The 24,992-nt window shown below is 30.4% G+C and overlaps 1 protein-coding gene across 1 annotated transcript in view; it reads left to right on the top strand.

The window, feature by feature from the left end:
- Positions 1–17,135: 17,135 nt before the first annotated feature.
- The window catches only part of LOC121114972 (uncharacterized), a 30,081-nt gene continuing 22,224 nt past the window's right edge, over positions 17,136–24,992 (top strand). Inside the window, exon 1 of the mRNA XM_071887365.1 lies at positions 17,136–17,374. The gene's annotated coding sequence lies outside the window, so the exon portion shown is untranslated. The remainder of the gene's footprint in view (positions 17,375–24,992) is intronic.

Genomic DNA, 24,992 nt, shown 5'->3' with positions numbered 1-24,992 from the left:
TCCAGACCACGATCTCAGACCGTGGACCGATTTTTTTGGTCCCAATTCATGGACTGATTTTTATCGGTCTCATATTATGAGCAACCATTTTTTTTTCTAGATCAACTGTCATTCATTCAAGCAAACCTCAAAAGCACACGATAAGCTCAAGAAAAATATTGAATACATATAAGAGACAGCGGAATCAAAATGATCCGAGCTATCTCTGTTTAAACTTGTACTTGAAAAAACATATGATGTCATATTACTAACAATTTATGTGTAAAATTGGTCTAGACCGAACTTTTGTTACCGAACTATACCGAATTTTTGCTTTAGAGCGATCTAGACGTAATTTTTATATGAGGCCGGTCCAGACCGAGCTTTTTTGTTGGACCGAACTAATTCGGTCAAAAAAAAAAAAATATATATAACGGTCTTAGACCAGTCTAGGATTTCCAGACCAAAACCCAACACCAATTATTACATACATACACTTTTATTATATAGATTTCTAGACCAATAAATCACCTGTTATTTACTAGTGATTTTTAATTATATATTAATAATTAAATAATCATCTCTAACATTGCTCATTATGAAAGAATAAATAAAAGAGTTGATGTATCAAATACCTACCTCGAGTATAAAATTAACACGAATGGGGAAATGAATACATTATAGATGGTTTAAGAAGCCTAAACAAAATAATTAGTTATCTATAAATCATATTCTAAGCTAAATTTACTCTAAAAGTATGTACTTTGTGGGCCTCAATGGAATTTAGTAGTAAAAAAATCAACCTCTATAAATAAAATATCCAAAAAATGAAGTATTAGAGAATGTAACTTAAATCAACTTTGAATCATTTAATGAAGACATTCACTAATATCTCCTTGACGACCTTTTGTAGTTGCTGATATAGTTTGTAGATACTATGATAGTACTTAAAACTAGTGTTGTTAGTATACCGGTATTAAAGTGCTATCGGACTATTGACACATTTAAAACGGTAGTTTACAAAATCGTTATAGAAACAGTTACTTCTAGGGCCATTATGTCATACAAAAATTGTTCTACTGATGACATAATCCCCTAAATTCCTGCCAACTCCAGCCAAACAATATTGTCCTTAATGTACAAAAACAAGAATGAAAGTTGTTTCCTATAAGTACACTTCCTCAAATTTCTGAGTTAGCACCACCACTATCACAAAAAATCCTGAAGACCAAGTCGTAAGTGCTTGTGAATTGTCTTTTTTTTATTAAATTTTTTTAGCTAAAAAAAGTATTGAAATACCCATACCAATTTTGATACCCGTACGAAAATTGTACAACATAACTAGAAATATACGTTTGTGTACTTGAGTTTCTCATTTATCCGGAAATTGTCCTTTAGTGATGTCGCTGGAAATTTTCTTGCATGATCCCTAATCAAAAATGTTTCCTAGGTTGGAATATGAAGAATGTTATTAAATATTCATTTGTTGGTCAGTTGTTGGTGGTTATTTGTTGGATATCATTTTTTGTTGATGTACGCCATTTACATTGTAGATAAATCGTTAAAAATTTAATCTCAAGTGATTCTTCGATGAATTATATATAGGAATAATTAAATGCAAGGTACCCCTGGAAATATTGTTTTATTAGGAAAATCTCTGCCACATAGTATAGGCTGATTTTGAAATGTTAAATACTTGGAGGACCCATTAAAAATAAATTGAACTAGGTATATTAGATAATGATATACATTAAATCTTGAGGCTAAGAGCATCTTGCAAATTCTGTCTTTGAACCTATTTTGTCAGAGAGGTAGCTGAAAATACGGAGTCCAAATGAAGGATTAACTAGGGAGTCTTAGATAAAAAATATTATAATTATTAATTGATTAACGGTTCAGGGCTGAATATACAGAGTTGAATCAAAAGAGTTGTATATGACCTATTTATAATGATGGTTTTAGGGGCCGGCATTGGGGCAATTACCCTAGCCCCACACTTGATTGTAAAAGATAGAGGTCCGCACATTGAAGATTTGTATAATATATAAAAAAATATTCCATGTTCTACAAAAAAAACAAAAAACACCTCATTAAACTTAAAACATAGAATTCTGTTAAAAATGTTAACCAAATTTTTGAATTTTGACGTAAAATATGAGAGATTATAAATTTATATTCTACAAAGTATAAATTTTGAGATTAAATCTAAGTCTTAAAATTAATATTTAAATTAAATATTAATATTTAAAGGGGTCGTACATTTATTTTGATTTCATACTCTGCCTTGCTAGGGTAGGCTTTAATTTCAATCTAGGCTTTGTGAATTTAGGCAGTAATTGTGATTTAAAAAACAAAGATAATTTTTCCTTTTTTAAACATTAAATTAAATTTTAAATTTTCTTTTCTTAGAAACAAAATTTGGACTATTGTTTTATTTTATTTTTTACTTTTTTTGTGTTTACATTTATAGCTTGACGTAATAATTAAGAATCTTTAATTAGTTTTTTGTATCAAATCTAGTTTTTGAGAATTTTTGAAGTATTTTTAAACTTTTTATAGTTTTAAGCCAACTTTTGAATCCAATCCCAACAAAGTGTAATATAAAGGTGAGAAAAACATCATATTGTAAGGGTTTTGTTTGAGAAGGGATGCCACCAACACTTTTCAATTGTTTTTACATTAAAATAGTTAATTTGAAGCTTCAATAATTAGGAATTCATTTATATAAGAGCATTTGGTAATAAGAGGTAACGTAACTTTCTTTGCTTAGAATAAACTAATTCTTATCTGGATTACTGATTATTTTCTTAATCAAAAGTTGGACTATAAAAAGGGTAAATTTTTTTTTTTGTCAGTAGAGGTATATTTTCAAATCCTACATACCCTCTTCTTTCTGTAGTGAATACCTAAGGCTACACAAATACAGGATGTAACAACGGAATCTACCATACATGATGACGTAATTGCGCATTGCTTTTGTTTGTGGTGAAATATGTATATGAATGTTTCACTTAGTAGACAAAACAACACCATAGAGTACATAACAAAAGATTTCAAGGCTATTACATTTTCAAAGGCAGAGTGCAGGGTCGCCATTGTGATGACTTTGATGAATAACGAACTGGATATTAGCAATGCTGAGGTTTCAAAGAGAATAGGGATCGACAAGAGAAGTGTTGCAGAGTTGAGGAAGACCCTGGTTGATACCAATGCTCCTGTGGGAGTGATCCCAAGAAAGGAAGTGTCCGAGCACCAAGGATATATGGCTTTCTATCTCCCCTGACCTGAATCTGATTGATTATTTTCTCTGTAGCTACCTTGAGTCAAAGGTCAACAGAGCTTCTGAAACCACCAAGAAGTCTTTGACTTACTTCATCGTCTCGGAATGGAAAAATTTAGATCGAGCACTAGTTTCCAGGTCCTGCGAGCATTATTGAGGCCAAAGGAGTCGAGATTAGAGTGAAATATATTCTCAATGATTGCTTTTGCTGCTCAGTTTTTGTTTTTTGAATAAATGTTATAAAATGACAATTTAATGTAGATAGATCAAAAGCGACAGATTTCGTTGTTATAAATTGTAATCCAAGACTTTTCACTTGTTAATGTATTCAAAGAGTTGAGTTCATTTTAGACAATGGCTCATAGATTTTCGATTGTAAAAAAAAAAATAAAAAAATAGAATGTTGCTAGGCCATGCACGTGTAGGTCAAAATTGATTCAAAATCGTTTGAATAAATTTTATGGCGAGTTGGAGTGATTAACATGTCAGGCAAAGTTTCCTCTTCAAAGTTGATTTATTTTCTATACTTCTTTGTATTGCGGACATAAGATACTTCTCTAGAATGTCCTCTGCATAATATTTGCCTCTAACAGTTTGCCCTCACGTCATAATATGCAACTCACTCAGTGCTTTGTACTTCATAAGTAATTATACTTTAATACTCATACTTTAATTTTTATGGGAATTTCAACATCTTCCTTATTACAATCCCATACTGGATCAATTTACAGATAGGTATAGTGGAACAACTAATATGGGGATTTATGAAAAAATTCAACCTTTCTCCACACAAAAATCCAGCAACGTTTATTCTTCTTGCAGAATTTATGGCATTTTTCATTTTGGTTAACTTTGGTTGAAACGGGGCTTGTAGGAAGATATATTCCCTCAAGTGTTTTCTCACAGTTTCATGGGACACCTGATGACCATTCTTCGTTATTTTTGCAGCCAATTTCCTTATAGATTGACGTCTTTTGGTAAAAGATTTTTCATTGGTGATTTTAGTTGCTGTTAAAATTTTCTTCTTCCTCCCTCTACCAGGTTTGTTTTGGAGTTCCTCGCAGGCCTTGTGATTGCCCATCACCTTTTCACAGTCATACTTCAATATCATTGGCAACTTCCTTTTTAAGTTTTGCCACCCTCATGCAAACCAACAACCTTATAGAGGGAGTTTAAACTTTATTCCTTCACCATGGCAACACCTCATTTGTACTAATCCATACATTAAAAAGTAACAGCCTTTTACTCGTGAAGATTGCGCAATGCTACACATTATTTAACCATATTTAAAAAAATAAATATATATATTTTATTTATTTTGGCATGAGGAACTTCATATGAGTGTATCTTTCCAAACTTTTAATGATTCCTTTTAAGGTATACTCAATTTCGTAGCATACTGTAGAGTTAAATTAGGAACAATATTGTTTGTTTTTTACAATAGATACGTACATAGATTGTTTTACAGATTTATAATTTTTTTTGTCTTGATTTTCAAACTGAAAAAAGTAAGTTTGTCAATTTGCAAAGAAATTTTATTTCATAAAAATAGGTTCAACAATCGATATATTTCATGAATAAAGAAATTGGATATAAAGTAAATAGTTCCAAAATTTTCAGAGGTAAAAAAAATTCTTCAAATATTAGAAAAATATATTTTGTGAATTGAATTACTTTTTGTACAAATATGTATTGACAAGTCAAAGAGTTCAAGTCCATGTTAAGTTTCAATCATTTTTGATAAGTTGAGTCACAAGTTGTCAAATTTACTAATCGAGCCCACACTTTTGCAAAATAATCTTTCATCTTGTCACCAAATCTATATACAAGGGCGTTTCAAAATTGTAGGTGGCTATAATTAAAAAAATAAACGATTGTTAAGAACAAGAATCTAGAAAAGATGGTAAGAATGATGATAAATAGTTATGTAAATCCTATGTATTTTTTAACTGACTCATTTTTTGGAATTGGTAGTCTGAAGAATGAATTTTCTTTTCCTTAGCAATTGTCTTTATTATTTAATTCCTGAGTGGTGAACATCCTTTGCTAAATAGACTCAATTATATTCAAAACCTAATAAAACATTCGTTTATGCTCATAAAAGACAGAGTGTAACCCTGAGGATTTGTTGCAGAGTATAATTGTAAGTCCTGTTGGACTGCGAGTAGACTAGGGGATCGACAAAAGAATAATTCTTGAAATGTCCTTGTTTATTTCCTTCTCTCCCTCCTCCCTAGTCGAAACGGATTGAAACTCATCTCCTCCAAAACATTCCTCAAATTTTCAAGTTACCATGATTTTTGATTTTTAAAATGGCCATTTTACACACGACTTTCATCACTAATCATAATCCTACTATATGTGTGGCCTTTAAAGGGGAGTATATTTCTATAAAATTTCAAGAACAAGATATAATCAGTGTCGTCACAATGCAAACTGGGAGTTGTGTCCTCTTCTGGGACGAATATTCCTGGGGTAAATATATTCTATGGAGCTGCAAATGTAGAAATTTCTGAATTAAAAAAGAAGGAAGGGGAAAAAAGCAAAACAAACTTATTTTTTTAAGACCTCAAAGTTCCTCTTTTATATGTAAAGTGAAACCTGGTGTAAAGGTCACCTGTTTTAAGCATGTAACCGCAATAAACGGTCTTATCATTTTTCAACTTTAGAATTGCTACAAAATAGGAAACCTGATTTGAATGGTCAACGGCACCTAGTGGTTACTTTTTCGCTTTTCAGAAATATCTAAATATTCAAATGGGCCTGGGGGAAAGATAAATATGCTGACTCTTTTCTTTCTTTTAATTTGAATTTCTTTAAACATTTTCTCAATATTTTCGAGTCTTCATTTAAAAAAAAAAATATTGAATGACATTATTTATAAAATAATTAATTTTTAAATTGTTAGACGTTCTTTATGGTCTTATGTATTATATTTTGTCCATATTCCATTGAATGACGTTTTTTAACTTCTTTTTTTTTTACATAAAGGTCTAGTTTATTTAAAACTTATTTTTAAAAAAATCTTCTCATTTTGTATATTAATATTTTACAAAATTATATTCAGTGCCGACCTTCAGATCCCCTCGGAACAAAATCTGGTCATGGAACAACAAATGTTATAAATCTATACGTTTTTGATAGTGGACACGTTGACTTCCTTTTTATAGTTACGTCACTGATTAATTACATGTTGATTCTTAAAAATTATAAAATATTTTTATGTTTCATTCTAATATTATAATAGGATTGAATAGGTTTATTTGAAATTCAGATGAATGCAATTGAAGGAATATATGAATGCATTTAATGTCATTCCTTAGGATTCTTTTATTATATAAGAAGGGACTGTTTCTTAAATCAATGAAATTAAACTGCATTTCTTAGCATTAAATTTATATAAAAAATACATGCAATTCATAGATATGTTGTAGGGTGGTCCTTGTGGAAACATAAACAAGTAAATCTATCACTATGTGTGTGTACTGTGTACACTTCTCGAGTCATAGTGTTTTTTGCAGTCGGTTGTAATCAATGTTGATACATATTTATTATTAGCAAATATATCTTAGTCATTATTAGTAGCCATGCCTATTCTTTCATCTATTATCATATTCATCATTAACATTTGGTAGCAGAGGTCCGTTGTTCCAAGATCAATGATCAAGAATCACGACGCGTTATCTGGTAACGATATGAAAATGTTTGATAAAACGATTCCTATATTAAATATCGATGTACGGGGATATAAGATATAGAAGAAGGACATACAATTCTGGCAAAAATTCACCGACATAGATAAGAAGAAACATGTAATTGGAGTTCATTTGTCGCTAAATGGGAAGGCAAGAGAGGCTACTACGGAATTAAAAGATGAAGAAATAGACTGTGACACTGGTCTTGAAAATATATTCTCCAAACTGGACAAGTTATTTGTACTTGAAGGAGGCATATGTTAGTACTTGGCATTCCAAGACCTAAGAAGAAGTCAGGGTACTAACATCAATGATTATATCAGTCAATTTGAAACTGTAAATTATAAACTAATTGAAGAGAAGATCAAGCTTCCAGATGTTGTACTTGTGTTTATGCTTCTTATAGCATGCAATTTAGATTACAATCAAATGCATCTAGTACTTTCTGGAGTGAAGAAAGTGAAGTTTGAGGAAATGATATCGACGCTAAGAATAATATTCAATGAAAACCTTGCATAGAAGGATGATGTTAAAGATTTTAGTCACAAGATGCAACATTTGCAAGTGCAAGTTTCACTGGCAAGATTTTGCAAAAAAAGAAGGCAGGAGAAACGTGGTGGCAATAGGGGAAGGTGGAAGAATGGGGTTACCTCATTTTTAACCGCATAAGCTGAAGAAGATACTGATAATAAGTTAGAAGAATTGGTACAAAATTCGAAGGGCAAAGCTTTATTATATTCTGGTTGTACATCTACTGTTTGTGGCCAAGAATGGTTGGACGACTACATTGAAAATATGAGCAAATCTGATTATATGAAGATAGAAGAGTTATCCACAAAATCAATTTATACTTTTGGTAATCATAGGAAGACAAAGTCAAAAATGAAGATTAAGCTGCCGTGTCAAATTGGGGTAACGCATGATTATATGACCATTGATGTTATAGATAAGGATAACCCCTTATTGTGGAGTAAAGAATCAATGCGGAAGGCGAAAATGGTACTCAGCTTTTCAAATGATACTTTATTTTTTCGTGGCAAGAATATCAAGCTTGGTAATTCACCATCAACTGCATCAACATAAGCAATAGCAGCAGATGACTAGATCACGATAGATGGGCGTATAATGATCTATAGTTGGCAATGTTTATGGAACTGAAAAACGGAAATGGACAAGGATTTTAGAAAAATGGCTATAAAGCTACACAGACAATTTGGTCACCCACCGTCTGGGAGATTAGTCGAATTTATCAAGAAGTCTAAATTCTATATAACAAATTGGAACAAGAAATAATTCAAATAACCAATAAATGTGAGATACGCATGAAAACGGAGAAACAAGAACCAAGACCAGTTGTTGCTTTACTGATGGTCAAAAGCTTTAATGATGTCGTATCTATGGATCTCAAGTACTGGCAGAAAAACTGTTATTTTATGGTAATGGTGGATACAGCTACAAGATTTTGTGCTGCATCTACTATCAGTAACACGATACCATCCACCATCATTCCAGGCATTTTCAGAACATGGAAATCAAAATTTGGGGCACCTAAGAAGTTCCTTATGGACAATGGCCGGGAATTTAGCAATAATGAGATGATTGAACTGTGAGAAAAATTTAACATAAGAATAATGAACACAGTTGCATATTCTCCATTTTCGTTTGGTCTATTTGGGAGGACAAAAGGCATTTTGGGTATTATAGTTTCAAAGTTGGTTGAAGATGACATCTTAGACGTGGATGGGGCACTTGATTCGGCTGTTGCAGCAAGGAATTATTTACAGAATTTTGGAGGATTTTCTTCTAACCAGTTAGTTTTTGGTTTTAACACGAATTATCCATCATTGGAAGTTAATCTGCTACCTACAATTGAACCAACAACTCAATCAGAAACAGTGAGGAGAGGATCAAAAATGAATCAGATGTCAAAATTCAAAGAGCTCTTTCGCATAATATCAGAGATGGAGGAACAAAAGATCTCAATTTTGATGATATGGTATTTTACAATCGAAATGATGATTCGAAATGGAAAGGTCCTAGTAAAGTTATTGGAAAAGATGGTAAAGTGTATTTAGTATATCATGGTAGTTACTGTATAAGATGTATTGCTTGTATCCTGCAAAAAGATGTGAAGATGCAAAAAAGTGTTGTTAAAGAAGATGTTTCAATGGTTAAAACAAATATTGAAGCCCGTGTTAATGGTATTGATCATGGTATATGGTCAAATACAAACAAACGTTGAAGAAGCTAACGATGATGAAGCTTATCATTATGGTCGAAGACAAATAAATGTTGTGGAAGCTCGTATTGAAGATGAAGATGTTTCAAATGGCAATGAAGATGATGTTTCCAGTAAACATGTTGAAAATCCTAATGTAAAGGTTAAAAGAAGAAGAGGTTGTCCACGTAATGACGACAAAGCTGTTTTTGAAAAGGATCAAAACTGTCCAAAGGTTGGAGGAAGTTTTGAAGCCATTGATCCTAATTCTGCCAAGTGGTTCCTAAGAAAATTTATTGGCAGAGCTGGCAATGCCAATGAAAGATATAGGAGGTTCTATAATATCAGAAACAATGGTACTGGTGAAGAATATTGTGTTGATATAGATACTTGGAAGGAGTAGAAGGTGGTAGAAGATGATCATAAAGTATTGTTTAATATTAACTCTGGAGAAGTGAATAATGCAAAAGTAAATTAAATTAACAATTGGAAAGAAAACAAAGTTTTTGAAGAAGTGGAAGATCATGGTCAAAGAACTATTTCAACGAGATGGGTGTTGACAGAAAAGAGGTCCAATAACAAGAGATGTCTTTTTGAAGCCACCTAAGGATGATTATATTGGAAAATTATGGATACTCAACAAAGGTGTATATGGTATGGTTGATGCTTCAAGAGCTTGGTATAATCGTTTTAAAAATTTCTTGTTAGAAATTGGAATTACTGTGTCAAAGTTAGACAATGGTATTTTCTATTGGAAAGAAGATGGAAAACTCAATCATGTTGATGATTTTTTTTTATTGGCTGGATCTAGTGTATTTAAAGAAAAAATTGGGAAGATTCGAAAAGAATTTCAAACAAAAGTGGAAGAAATTGGAAATTTCAAATATCTTGGAGTCAATGTCAGAAGCCAAAAGGATGGAACTATTCAAATAGATCAATTTCAGTATAATTCGTCTCTGGATGCCATCAGTTTGAGTGATAAGAGAAGAAAACATAAATGGCAACTTTTGAAAGAAGATGAAATCAAAGAATACAGATCTATAACTGGCCAGCTTAACTGGGTTGCGATCCAAACTCGACCAGATATTTTTTTTTGAGTTAGTATGGGAGCATCAAAGATGAAGGAACCAGTGGTACAAGATATTATTGAAGCAAATAAAATTGTCCAGAAAGTCACAACAAGCAATGTCAGAATAACTTACCAAGGTTGGAAGATTTGAAAACGTGTAAAAATGTATAGCTACGCTTTTAATAAAATATGACATTAATGCAGTAGGCTTAGTTAATGTCTACTAGTTATACCGATGCATCCTTTGCAAACGTCGAAAATAGTGGATCACAAATGGGAATTTTCGTCATTATAGAAGACAAAAACGCAAAGATATGTCCAATTGCATGGGTATCTAAAAGAATAAAAAGAGCGATGAAGTCAACCTTGGCAGCTGAAACTCTGGGACTATTGGAAGGAGCTGAACTTCTGTTTCTACATCAATAATCTAGTGTATGAAATTTGTGGATTTAAATTAGATGTGATTTTAAAAACAGATTGGAAATCCTTAAAAGAATGCCTTCAAACAATCAAAAGCAAGTAGAGGACAAGAGATTGAGGATTGAGATTGCAATACTGAAGGAGAAGATGGAAAGATAAGAAATAAAGAAAGTTGTTTGGGTTCAAACGAAAAATCAATTGGCGAATTGTTTTATCAAACATGAGAGCTCAACATTCGATCTCATGGAGGTGATCCAAACTGACCGAATTCCGACAAACAGGAAGGATGGGGATAATGCGGAAACATAAACAAGTAAATCGGTCACTATGTTGTGTGTACTGTGTACACTTCTCGAGTCATGGTGTTTTCATAATGTCACAGTTTTTAAAAAAATAAATAAACGATGTTTGTTAATGTCCCTAACTGAAAAAATATTATTAAAATACAAATGATATATTTTCCCTGAATACAAAAAAAAAATTAAAAAAAATGTACATTTAAAGGTTAAAATATTATAGATATAATTACAATATTAAATACAATAATTTAAAAATTTTAGACACACACAATGAATTCAGGATACATTTGACAATATATTCACTCTTCTGTTTTCTCCAGGATCACTATATCTCTTGCGTTTCTTATTTTCTTGTACATTAATGAAGAAAACTTTGCTTTTAAGTATGAAATTAAAAGTTTCTTCTTAATTAATTCAATCAATTTAAAAATCTTCATATGATTTTACTACGCACATAGCACTTAAAAACAAAGTCCAGTGTATATATAAGTCTTCCACTACCTTAATGGTAGTTGTGTACACTGATGCTGAATATTTGCCTATCATTGCTTTTCTTTACTATTCATATATGATTAACACAAAATTCATCAAAATGCTAATTTTTTTATCGTTAAATTCTCAGAACTCAGATTTGAATTGAGTTACAGATCTATTATTTTATTTATGTGTAGGAATACTAAATACGAAATTTGATTCAAATCTTTTTCATCGAGAACATTTCTCGTGGAATGACCCATAAATATAATTGTACATATATTAGGCATATTGAAACAGATCCGTACAATACTAATGGAAAATCGTCGGCTCTTTTCCGCTCTATAAATTTTAAAGTAGATGGCGCCGTTGTAGTTTTATTAAAAAAAATATTATTTTTAACTGTTCCTTTATTTGACAGAAAAATAATTTTATTATAGAGATATTATCTAAGTTTTATTATTTATTACTTCACACGTCAATGATGGTTTTTAGAGTACACTTTTAAAATCATATAGCTCATATTAATATTCAATAGAATTGAATAAAATTTTAAGGTAGGATATAAATTCTTTATTACATGCAATTGAAAGTTACATTGATTTTAGTGCGTATTGCTTCAATCAGCAGTAATGGAACATTAATTAATCACAATCATTTTTAAGTGTGAAGTAGGTGTTTTAAATTAAATTAAATACAAAGTTTTAACGAACACAAAATAACTATAAAATTTATTATAATATATATTTTTATTTTTTTTTTTTTGAAAAAATGAATCTTATCTTATTAATGAAAAAAAAGTTTAACTGTATATCTAAAAACAACCATAGGGTGCACTGTAGATAGTGCACCCTGATGTATATCATAAACATATTTTAATCTTAAAAAATAACAATGTAGTCATAATAAAGAAATTTTGCAGACGTGTGCATATAGCATCGAACGTGTGCACAATAATAATGCTCCCTGATGTATATCATTTTCATACTTTTGATCTAAGAAATAACAATGCAGTCATATTCATGAAATATTGCAGTCGTATACAATGTGTATATATGTGGGGCAATAATATAAAAACAAGTTGGGATACCTTTTCTCAATATTGCGATAGTATGATAAACATATCCGTTACTATGAGTACTATAATTTATATAATTTTTTAAGGGTGACTGAAGCTGATAAAATCGGTTATTTGGTAACACGGATCATAAAATTTACTGAGACGTCATTACGTAAAAATTATTTTTAAAGAAGAGTGTATAAAAGTATTCACGTTACGAGAATAACGAAAAGGAGAATGGGATTAGCTGGTTAAGAACAAATTGATTATATCAATGATGTCAAAATTCGATTTTAAGTTCAAATACTGCACGATCAAATTGACTGACGTTGTATAAAATATGTTCATATAAAAATTGAAAAAATATCCATAATATTAATAACTTGTTGGACAGCTTTTAAGTGGTTTAATATTGTATTTGACACATTGAAAAATCCTCTTCGGTTTTTCATTGAACTAAAAAACTTATAATGTTTTTTTCTCTGTTTCATCAAAAAAATCCCAGCTTGTTTTTATGTTATCGTCACACAATTATAAAAAGAGCACTGTTTCTGTTTTTTTTCTTCTTTTAAATTTCTTATATTTATTTGCATTTAGGGTATATACTAAGATTTGAATAAAACATAAACGTTGGAATGTAAAAATGAATTAAACTCTCGCAGGTGATTTGTATGTAGCATACATGGAGCACTGTTATTATTAGTAAGCTAAAGTACTCCTCAATCTTCACATCATTTATTTTTATTTTTCTCATACCCTTATTATTATTATTTCATGCTTGAGCAAAGAACACATCATATGAATTGATATAAGTATTGAGTAGTTACGTGTGAGTGTGGTCATGAAAGTTGGAGGGCAACACTGATTATTTCTTATTCAAGCAAAAATTGTCTTTTAGCCCACGCCTAATTACTCTGGGCAATGCTGAGTACTACTGCTAGTGCCCAATATATTTATTTAAAGTTGACTAAAAAAGTTAATTAGAATGGATGAGAATAATTTTGAATGTGTCCTCTATTTTTGTAACATACAGTCGTTCTACATATATTTTTAAATTCTATTATTTAGAGTTCTAATTATTTGGATCTCTGTATTTTGAAGGATCATTGAGAGGATTTCAATAGTTTTTAGGATCTTTGTATTGTGTAACCATACATACACTGCCATAAATTAGATAGTGTACATATATAACATTGTAAATTAGTACAATTTGCCTAATTTATGGAGTAGAATTCTCAATGATTTTGTAAGGAAAAAATAACGTCTTAAACATTTTAAATCCTACATACACATATATGAATGTATATTAAAAATGTCATACTGTGTACGTGTTTCTTTTTACCTTCTATTTTATTTATTTTTAATGTTTAATATTTCATGGTAGGTAGTTATTTGGAGAGAAAGGACAGAAATAAACGACGTCATATTTGCTATAAATTTGATTTTCTTTTTACCTCATCTGGATGGATAATATATTTTAATCTTTTATGAATAAAACAAATTGGGGAATAAACAAATCATAATGTTTTAAGCTGTGTAAAAGTTGCAATTTGTACGTCTCATAGAACTAGGGCTGTAAATCCTAAGCATTTTAGAGGATGTGAGTTTTGTTGTTTTTTGGCAACCTGCACAGTGTCAATTGCTTCTTCGATTATAAAACAATAATTCTTAAATAACCAGGGGAAACACAAATTCCATGGACATTTCTTTGCTCCAACTTAAGAATTTAAAAAAATCTTATTCTCAATGTCACAGTTAGTAGATCTGTTATGACACTAATTATATATACTTCAGGTATATAATAAGCCTGTTTTTTTTGGCTTTAGATGCCAAGTTCTTCTTTAGTGCTTACAGATAGTCATATCCGACTGTATCTATTTCCATCTGAGGACATACTCATATTTGCACCTTTAATTATAGGAATGTTCTTAACTTAGTCTCGAAGCCTTGAATGATATATCAAACCAGAATTTAAAACAAAAATATTAAAGCTATTGAAGATTAAAAAAAAGAATAAACAACGTCAGGACAAAACAAAACAACAAAAAAAAGTTTTGCACTAATTTCTTGAAAAATACTTCAAATTGCATTATTTCTTTGCTCAAACGCCTTTATACATCCTTTCTATATTTAATGATTAAAAGACGAATTTCCAATTAAAAACAAGGAATTTTGATTCTTTACAAAAAAAAATCCCTGACATTCGAATGTGTCACTCAGAGGAGGCCTTCAGAAAATGGAACTGCCAAAACTTTGCAGAAAAACTGTCTTCTCTCTTCAAATGTATACAGAATATTTTAAACATTGTCACAAATGCTTTAGTCCTTTTTCAATCCAAGATGAACAAAAGAAATGAATGATAGTAAATAATACTCTCCTGATTTCCAATGTTTTTTTTATTATTATTCTGTTATTCTTGAGGAGATAACATCTTAATATAAAGTGTAACCACGAGATGAGTGTGTTTGTTCATAAATGACTGAGAGCAACACTAAGGATTTGTCGGGGAGTTATAATTGTAAGTCCTCTTTATAATCAAAGTAGAAAGGAGGATCGACAATGGAGTAATTCCTAAGTGTAAAGTATATTTTGCTGAATGACAATTTACCGAACGGTAAAAGATTCGAACTACATACATGCTACTGTTGTTGTGTTCATATATATATTGATCAATGATGAATATAACTAATTAATTTTTTTTTAATCTGGAAAAGAACACTAATTAATTAACTTATAAAACATATATAGCATACGAACAATAACTATCGGGCAATTTAACATACATACAATATTTTTTAATTGAATTAAAATATGCAATCCCATATATGAATATAGTATTTGTTAAATATTATGTTTTTGCCAAATGCCCCAAATAATCATGTTCGTTCGGGAAATTATTCTTCGGTAAATTGTATGTTTGGCTAAATGTTTTTCGGCAAATCGTCCTATTTTTTTCCTTTCTAAAGCTGTTTTTCATTATTCTTGAGGAAATAACATATTATACGTATAAACTATAAAGTGTAGCCACTAATGACTGAGAACAAGTGTAAGTCCTCGTTGTACTCGGAGTAGAATTCAGGATCGACATCGGAATAATTCCTGCCTACATCATTGCTGGATACGGAGATGGTTTTTTATTTATTTCATTCATCTCAAAGCTGCCCGCAGCTATTTTTATTAAACGACATGATAGCTAAGCGGATCACCTCAAAAACATTCTTAAAATTGACAGGATGACCACGCTAATTATTGGTTTTCGTTTTTTAACATACCAGTAGACAGTATTATTTTCATTTGGTAATATGCATATTGTCTGATTTAATTATAATTATAATTCCATCCCCTGTTTCCATTACTAACTCTACAATGATGCTATCATCTCATTCTGATTCCTTAATACTACTCATTTCTAGTTTATTTACGAGTGATCTAACTGTGGAAACATCAAGTATATAATGTACCACATAATACTTGCAAGCAATTAACACTATGGATGTAGTAGTCTTACAAATTTGAAGTACTGTGTGTTCCCAGCCTACATCTTAAAGATGCATCATAATTGGATGGAAAGACAGTTTTTGTTAAATCAAAAACATCGAAAATTTATCATAGTACTTACACTCAGGCCCAGATTTAGCAGTGTCCGGTACTTTCACCTTAAGCTATTTTGGTTGAGGATATTTTGTTTACAACATTTAAGGCAAAAGTACATAGTGTAAGCTGGGCAAAGATAATTATGCGGGCCCTTATTTTTTTCTTCATTAAAATTTGATATACAAAATAAATATTTTCACTATTTTATAACATAAAATGTTGGTCCCAAATATTCCTTTTCTTGTGTAATTTTTATCAATATGGATCGAGAAAATAATATTTCGTTTTATTTTTGGAATCATCTTTTTTTAGAAAGAGCCAAGCCTTCTTATGGCATTTTATTCATATTTCACTAAATAACGTCTTTTTACAAAAATATATAAATCTTTTTATTTTTAAAATCAACTTTTAGAAAAAAGTTCAATTTTTTTCTATTTTTGTGGTCTTTTTATAAAAATGTCTTTTTCATGTATTCATTAAAAATTTTCACAAAAATATATTCACTGTAGGTCCACAGTCAAGAGCGGCCCAAGGCAAGTGTCCTCCTAAGATCCAGCCCTACTGTTCTCTGTACTAGTTGTCACTTTGAGACGCACAAATTGCAAATTGAACAATCTGTTCCTTGTAGTACAAGTTACAACTTGTACAAAATCCTAACTTGTAGATAACAAAATACTAAAATATTTTAAACTAATCGACATATTATTTTGCTTTCTAAATAACATATCCTTTTTAAATGAAGCTATGATTGATAATATACCTACATATAGGTATACTTAGTGAAGTATACAAATGCTGTCCGAAGATCATATAAATAATTGTATTAATGAGTGATGAACCCTTTACTTCATAATATATTATCATATTGTGTAGTATGATATTTTAAAAGAATCAGGGATTAAGAAGAGGAGTTAAAGAATGAAAAAGAAACAGAAATAAAGAGAAACGCTTTCCCTCTTTCCTTTTCTTGGGTATGAACTGGCAGGCCGGCTTTTTAAATTCGCTTTCTTGTCCTCCTTCTCCTTGTACTTTTTTTTTTCTGAAGGCGTCGTGTCGTGAAAGGAGTTCTCCTTCTCCGTTTCCTCTTTACTTCAAAAGAACTTTCAAAATCAGTATGTACTCAGAATCTTTCTTTTTGACAAAATGGCTCTTCGCAACCTCAACTCTCACTACTATTTTTTTTGAAACCTCATCGTCATATTAACAAAAATTAATATGAAGTGGATAAATTGTGATAAAAACAAATAAAGGATCTCTATTTTGCATTAAGGAAAAATATAAGACAGGTAAATTGAATTATGAAAATAGATTAATACATTATGTAATATATAAATTTGTCAAATCATATATTTGTCCCTATTTTTCTTTGTAACTAAGATACAAACATCATTTGTTCTCTTATGTAATAAATTTTTAAAGTAACAAATGATAAAATAATTAAATACATTGTATCCTATTCAAAAAATATTAGTAGTTCCTATGAACCAGTCCTCAAAGGAATTTGATATTAGATATTTGTGAGGGAAAAAGATAAAAGAAAAAAAGGAGAAGAATTGATACCGTTCTTTTTTACTTCATAAAAAAAAACACCAGGGATAATTTAATACAATATTAGATCGATTAAAAAAAAGGTCCCATGTATGTCATAAATAATTGTCTATACTTTATATTGCATCCCTTACTTACTCATTTGGTGTACTGCCGAGTGCGCAATTTGGCTTTTAATGAAACGATAAATATCAATATTTCCTTAATTTGTATTAATTATTGGGATATTTCCATGATTAATAAACCCTAAGTCATAAGTTGTTAATCAATAAACGTCAGAAATAAGAATTAAAGAACATTAGTTAAAGAATACTCTATCTTGAGGGGGGACTTTTTGTATGTTCGTTCTCACATATTTATTAATAGGATCTAATTTGCAGATATTATTTTCCAAGAAGGCAAAAAGGATTCCACAGTCATTAATAGTAATTAATCCTCTATGAGCTTTATATTTACTAAGATTTATTATTATTTTTACCTACATATATTATTTGATAATTTAATATATATAGGTCACAAAAAACTTTCTGAAATACCTAGTATTTGTTAGGTTTTTATATATTGTAGAGTAAGGGAAAGTTGATGTCCAATTTTTTTTTTGGCTTTTTGGGCTAAAATAATCTTACTTTGTATCATGGACAAAATACCTAAATTAATATTTATTTTTAACCCCCTTATTCTCAAATAATGTTTTTAACAAACTTTGATTTAAAATTCTTCATATGTTTTGATTTGTTTTTTCTTAAATGAAGAAAAAATGTAGGGAATGTCTTGTTTCTTTTTTAATCCTTTTCTATATTGCTTAAAACTTCTTGAATGACATGCCTATACATATGTCAATTTTACAGTCTATTGAAGAACAATAAAAAAGATTGCATTCAATATCTTATTGATTGCCTATTTACTATAATGACAAACTGAGTTAACTAGAGTCTATGTATTTTTCAAATTGCATGTCAAAAAAAGATATAAAAACTTTTTAACAAGGTCACAGCTAACCTGATTCATTTATTTGCCGATGAATATTGCATGAATAAAATCAATTAAAGTCTGCCATAAATTATGTTCCCTTGACTTTAAAATCATGTCATAAATGCAGAATATATTTATGTGGTCCTTCACTACGATAGCAGACAAGGCTAATTAATTTTTCTCCCAAATAAGTATGGATTAAATTTATATTCATCAACTAATTAATTCATTATTTTTTCTACATATAATTATATTTATATAATCTATTCAAGTACGGGTCTTGTTTGTAAACATAATAGTAAGCAAAGTTAATTAATTTTTCTCCCAAATTAGTTTGAATGACATATTATATATATTCTTGAATAATTAATTAATTATTTTGATCAACCATTCGAAGAAACATTTAATAATGATAAAAATTATTGGTAACAATGAAAGAAAGGTAATATGGTATAAAATATCCTGGATAGGGCATAGGCCTATCCAAATGCTAAGAGACTATGTAGAAAGTACTTACGTAGATAGAGTAGATTGGAATTGCAAACACAACCTATTAGTATGCAATTACATTTGTACATACTATATTATGACTGGAGTGATTGTTAATTAAATATGTACCCAATGCAAACATAGGAAGAGAGTGAAGCAAAAAATGACAACAACTTGAGAACATACTTGGTTCTTTTGGCGCCGACCAATTTAGGAAAATATGGCTCAATATCTCAAAAGTATCTCAGTTTAGCCTACGAATTTGAAAATATTCGAGAATTGTCTGAAATAATATGGGATTAAACACTAGGATGTTAATACTTAATGAGTAAAAAAATAATTTGAGAAGGTCTCAGTTTCTTGTTTTTTGTTCAAAATTGATTTTGTATTGACAAATCGGAATTTGGAATGGGCACTTTAGACTCTGCATAGACATTAGTCCATATTTGAAATACTTGAGACTTGAAATCATTTTATCAGAAATTTTCTCACAATCCTTTCATATTATTTCCGCTGGATATCAAGATTGTAGTCATAAGTTTTGATTTATTATTACTGGAGTTGTATTTTACTATTTACTTGATTTTTAAACAGATGATTTATTCTGTTATATTTTCCTTTGTTAATACGGTCGGGTGAACTAAAGATCTTTGGTAATCATTCATCTTTTTACTTTAAAAAAATATTTTGAATTGAAAATTGAAGAGGTCTATGTAAAAAAAGATGACTGGCGGAAGATAATGAAGGAGTCCGTTAAGGAGTAGAAGCAGAAAAAATATTTGCCTAAAAAGAGCCACCTACTTCCGTAGACGGATACACACTGATATATTTGGTATCAATTACCACATGTGAGTTCTGAGTAGCTGCTTAGGTTATCTCCCTTAAAAAACATTACTTTCTTACTTGATTTACAGATCAATACACTGATAAAGTCGCTATATCGTAGTCAATAATGAAGCAGGACTCAACAAACAACCCAAAAAGTCAAAATATCCAGAAAAAAAGAAGAAGATTAATTAATATAATCATTGAACTTTAGCACACCTGACTATACTAAAAGAAGTCAAATACTCCTACAATTGACTAAAACATATATATCTAGATTAAATGGTAAATACTTATGTGATCAAGACCTTCTACATCACTCAGAAAAGGCCTTAGACTAAAATCGAACAATAAATAAATATGGAATTGAAATGAACTCGAAGGATATCTGGGATCTCGAACTGGACTCAATTAAAATATTATTTAGGGTTATGATTTGTAGATGTGAGCATGACTTGAGACTCAATACCAAAGACTTTGGACTTACAATATTGGAGCTTTATGCCATTTCTAATTGATTCACCATATAAATAATGTAAATCCAGATAAGAGCAACTTTTGCATTAAAAAACCTCTTTTTTAAAAACTTTATAATCGACTTTGTATAGAAGTAACTTAAATATACTGTATGAATTTAAGGTTTAATATAACTACACATTATTTTAAACAATATATACATTAAAAAACTATGAATTTGAGGATTTTTTAAAGATTTTTTTTATCTTGTTTTTCCTTCATATATTTCCCATTATAGCCATCTAGCTCAAGGGATGGCCCACTAACGACACTTGCACAAAAACATGGCCCATACATTGATTAAGATTGACGCCTTACATCTTTATGAGCATCAGGGAGCATTTTATACCTTACTATGAGCATAATTTCACAAGATGAGGGTAATATGAAGTTTGAATGAAGCTTATTTTGCCTCTTATAACACATTTTATGCAAAATATTGGCAACCCTTCATATATATAATATACGAATATGAATTTCTTAATTTATGAGTTTGGGAGAAATATATTTTATTAAACATAATACACGAAAACATGTAAAATTATTAATTTAATAGACCAAATGTGTCTAAAATTTAATTATGAACAACATTAAATCATTAAAAATCATCCATGGACTCATGTATTCATTTTTTCTGCTTTTTTAATTGAGTTAAATATGCACTTTGAAAAAGCAATATTTTTGGTTAGAACCAACATATATACTCGCTTTCCATATATAATCATTTCACTTTACTGAATATCTAATTATTTATCTACTAATTATAAATGACAATTAATATGTTAACAATAAACCAAAGATATCTGTATAGTTATGGTCCCAAAATATCAGGGTAATTGGGGTTACGGATTAATCGTGTAAATCTAAAACCATGATTACTACCAACTAAAATTTGATTCTTTCAAGTGTATATAAATTGGAGATTTTATAACTAAAAATGATCTTTAAATAAAAGTCTATATAATAAAGTCTAGGCAGTAGAAAATGGAATAGTATTCTAATGACGTCAATGTGTAAGAAATTGGGAATATATTTGAAATTAAATCGTACTGAATATTGATGAAGTATATTATACGAAATATTCTTTATGGGATTCTTATACATTACTAAGGATTTAAAAAAAATGGATTTTTAGCCTAGTGACGTCATTATAAACGAATACAGCTAGAAATTATTGTTTTCTTTTCGATTGTTAAATAAAAAGAACCGTTCTGAGGGGTGGGGGGAGATGAGATGTCAGTGTGAAAATTTGATATAATGTAACCAAAAAATTTAGTATTTCGTGTAAAGAACAGGGGTTCTTATAAAACTACAACATTTTGTTGTCAAAATTTTGAATATTTAATTTCGGACAAAAAAGAATATATCTTTTACCTTTGATTAGAAAAAGGTCATCCAAAAAGGTGTATATTATAAAATTAAAAAACAGTAAATATGTGTAAACACTGGCGACTTGACTTGATAGGTAAGACTTGCTACTCAACTTGGACACGAAAGCTAGATCATACTATACTCAAAAAAAGTCTTAACACTATTGGCCTTATATTAGAATTATGTACTTGAAATTAACTCAAGGGAAATTTGAGGACTCGATATAAATATTCAATGACTTGAGACTCGACTTGCAGGGAAAAACTTTTTTCCACCTCTGCTGCTAGTTGGTCAAAAACAAGGAAGTGAGAAAAAGAATGCATGCTTCATGAATAGAATATTCCTTGACTGAGGAACTCAGTAGTAAATGGGGTATTGCTATATAGTTTCTAACTGGGGATAGAAAAAAAATATTATTAATGGTACAGTAGACTTAAAGTGTGAGCAATACTTTTATATTTGCAACTTGGACAGTGTTTTTCTCCCTAAAATGTTATCATTATTATTTATTTTTGAGGAAAGATCATTTAAGTCTAAAGTCATCCCTATGTATTTGCTAGATATGGAGTGGGATTTGTGTTTATTTCCTGTCTCCCCCTCTCATAGTTGCTTAGAGTTAATCCAATAAAACCTTAATGAAGGCTCAGCTCCTCGAATTGTCAGGATAATCAGGTTAATTTTCAATTTCTTTTTTTTTTAGCATACAGGTAGGACTCTTGGTATATCTGTATCATTTATAACTCAGGATGTCAAAAGATCCTATATATTATGAATAAAAAATCCTGTTTGAAAGAATTCCCTCTATAATATTTTAAAGAGTTGATTGAACTATGTAAAGTCATAGATACGAGTACATACATATGATGCACAATTACAAGGCTCTGTCCCATATACAAATGACTACATGCATACAAAAGGATATCTGCTAACGTCATAATTGGGCACTCATTTGTAACTTTTATTCATGAAAGTATGTAGAATTTTGAAAAATGGGACATAGAGTCATAAAAAGAGTTGTACGTACAAATGTATGTATATTCTACAATATTGTACATAGTTCTAAGACAAAGTCAGCATACATACACATAATATAGTATTCGCTAGAACAAGGGGAGAGGGGGGATGGGTCTCCATATACTGGGTGAAGAAGCAAATTTTCCAAAATTTAATCATTTTGTGTGGAATATATAAATAGAAGTATTTTTTTACTGAAAAAAACAAAAAAAAATATCTATGTAATGACTAGCATCATTACTCAATGTGGCATCCCTTGGAAACAATTACATTCTCAAGACGAGAAGGAAACCTTGCACAGGTCTTCTGGATTGACTCCTAGGACATAATGGTAATTTTGTCAGCTAAGATCAGACAAAATGTATAAGTCAACGTTGTTGTTTTTTTTTGTTGCATGACGTTTACTAGACGAAACGAAACAATTTTTTTGAATGTTTCGTCTGACTAAACAAATATTTTCTCTTCTTGACAAAATAAAAGACGAGATTAATTATGACTAAGACGGAAAGAAATATAATTTAAAAAAATGTGACGAAATAATACGAATTTAACACTGCTTGGGCATTTGGTTCCAGTGCTCCACGAAGAAGGCAGCAGCATTCTTCTTTTTCACATTACAATGAGAGGTATTAATAACCTTGGTCTCTAAAGCCCTCATCACACTATATTGCAGTGTTTTGAGATCAGGTGAGGATGGTGCCAATAGGACTTGCTCCAGAAAGAGGTAAAGTTTTCTAAGTAAACTTTTGGAACGTGAGAGGTGCATGAGGTGAAGCACCATACATAATTTCCCTCGTGATAATTAGCCTTCAACCTCAGCAAGACTTTCCAACTTAAAATCTTGTAGTAGGCCTCAGCAATAAATTTTTCCTCGTACATGAATAAATATGGGTGCATCTTTCTATCATCCGACGCTACGACCTCGAGACACATGACTTGAGCAGATGCTTTAGTTGCTTTATTCTGATATACCCCTTAACTTCTTAATATGCTCTTGCCGTAAATCTGTCATTTGCACCTTGCGTTTAAGACCTGGTCCACAGTGAAGATCAATAAAATGTTAGCATCCACAAGATCAGGCATATATTATTACCTTTTTGCTCGTTATACACTCATTTTTTACCCCTGATTCCTAACAGTCTAAACTTAGGGGTGAAAGAAAAGTTCATTTGTCTGCTGATTGTACTTTCTTTTCCCCTTAAGATAATATTTTTCTGGGCGTAAAATTACCTCTCACACTCAGTGTATGTATGAGTGTATACAAAATATATCCTTTTAATATTCATAGTATATATAATAGTAGCAGTGAAGAAATAGAAAGTTTGTCTATTGAAAGAAAGAAAAGCACTCAAATTCTTCCTCCTCTCATTCTACTAGAGCATGTTGTATGTTGTTGTTTTTTATACACATAAATGTATATAATGTCTTGGAATCATTACATACTCCTTTTGGTCAAAGGGAAGGACTCACATATGACACATACATACATAAGTATGTAACGCCGTACTTATAAGTAAGGTTGTATATTGTAAGTATTTTCGATGCGTAAAAAGTAGAAAACGAAAATTAAGATGGTAATTCTGACAATTTAAAGAATGTTTAGAAGGAAAAAAGCTAAACTGTCATGACGTTCTATTAGATTAACTACGAGCAGTTGTGTGATGAAGGAAATAAACACAAATCTTACTCCGTATCAAGCAAGGACATAGGCAGGAATTACTCCGTATTCAATCCTCAATTATGCTCTGATTTCAACAGGGATTTACACTTATAGCTCCCCCATAAATTTCAGCATTTATCTCCATCATTCATGACCACAAACCCTCATGGTAACAATTTATACTCCTCAACAATTGAAGAGTAATGATGATAGCTCAAGCAAAAAATTACCTAGAATTATCAACCCAAACTCTAAGTATGTAACATTATATTTATAAGGAACTTACAAGATATAATAGTGTCAAAATATGTTCCGTGACTGGTTTTTCCCTCGATTCGGTATTAAATGATTCTTTTTTCTAGACCAATTGGGACCTATATTTCGGTTGAGACCATGGACCAGTTTTCTCCTGTGTATATATAATATAGTCTGGGTAGTAGAAATAGAAAGCAGTTATTTTAATGACATCACTGGGATATGAAGTTGAGAATATATTTATAACCTTCACT

This window comes from Lepeophtheirus salmonis, chromosome 3 (genome assembly GCF_016086655.4).
Source record: "Lepeophtheirus salmonis chromosome 3, UVic_Lsal_1.4, whole genome shotgun sequence".
In the NCBI taxonomy this organism is placed as follows: Eukaryota; Metazoa; Arthropoda; class Copepoda; order Siphonostomatoida; family Caligidae; genus Lepeophtheirus; species Lepeophtheirus salmonis.
This window is presented reverse-complemented; position numbering and strand designations above follow the sequence as displayed.